Source organism: Wasmannia auropunctata, unplaced genomic scaffold (genome assembly GCF_000956235.1).
Source record: "Wasmannia auropunctata unplaced genomic scaffold, wasmannia.A_1.0 LD336116.1, whole genome shotgun sequence".
Taxonomy (NCBI): Eukaryota; Metazoa; Arthropoda; class Insecta; order Hymenoptera; family Formicidae; genus Wasmannia; species Wasmannia auropunctata.
The window spans coordinates 3,684,906-3,685,973 of record NW_012026774.1 but is presented as its reverse complement, the minus strand read 5'-3'; positions in this window follow the sequence as shown (position 1 = coordinate 3,685,973).

Below are 1,068 nucleotides of genomic sequence, written 5' to 3'. Positions count from 1 at the left end.
TTCCCTGCAGAAAATCGCACTGGTCCGATCCTGAGTCAAAGGAATTAAGTTCCTTGACCAAAACAAGACCAACGATCGCGCTGGCTTGAGATCGAGTAACATCGTCCCTTCCGGACATTGACTCATCCGTCAAGCCCGGTTAAAGCGCCTTCGACTCGCACATATGCCACCGCGCCTATTTGCGAGACAGGCTATCTGGTTACGTCCTTCCGTATCCCCCTCCTTCTCTCAAATCCAGCCTCGTTTCTAAACAGGACTCTCTTTGAATTTTTCTTTCTTTAAAGATAAATAATTTCCCGGGGATTAGATGTAACAGAACCTCGAAATTGGGGGCTCGTCCGGGATCTAAAGTGCGATTCTTTGCAGGAATGAACAGGAGGTTTACATCCAATAAAAGCGAAATTGAAGATTTTTATAAAACCGCTTTAGAAAGTCAAAGCAAAATTAAATCGCGGTAATCAAAGCCCCACGCTTCTACTTCCACCGTATCATTCGACCCTGTTGTTTGACAAATAGATTTTACGAATCTCAGATTCTAGTCGATCAATCTAAAATTATTATGTCACGAAACTAAAATCCCTCCTAGAGTTAAGCAGAACGGAAACGTAACAATGATGAATCAATTTGCCACGTTAAAATACGTGGTTGAAGCCGTTCCCTTCTTTGACGGTAAAAATATCCCGTTAACATATTTTATTGAAGGATGTGAGAAAGCAAAGTCTATGTTGCCTGCCGAAGTCGAATCTCAATTCACAAAAATTATCAGAACGAGAATTGTAGGTGAAGCACGTCGTACCATTCAGAATAAAAATTTTGACAGTGTAGACCAATTAACCAAATTTTTGAAACAAATTTACGACCCTTCTAAGACTGTATATCAACTACAGGGAGAGTTAGGTTGCATATATCAAAAAAACGAAGAGAATGTTGTCACTTACGCGAACCGAGTAAAAATGTTGGGAAAACGAATACTAGAAGCGTATAGAAATTCGGGAAATGCTCTTCCTAGCCAAAATATTAAAGCTTCTCTAGAAAAAGATATGTGTAAATGCTTTATTAGAGGATTAA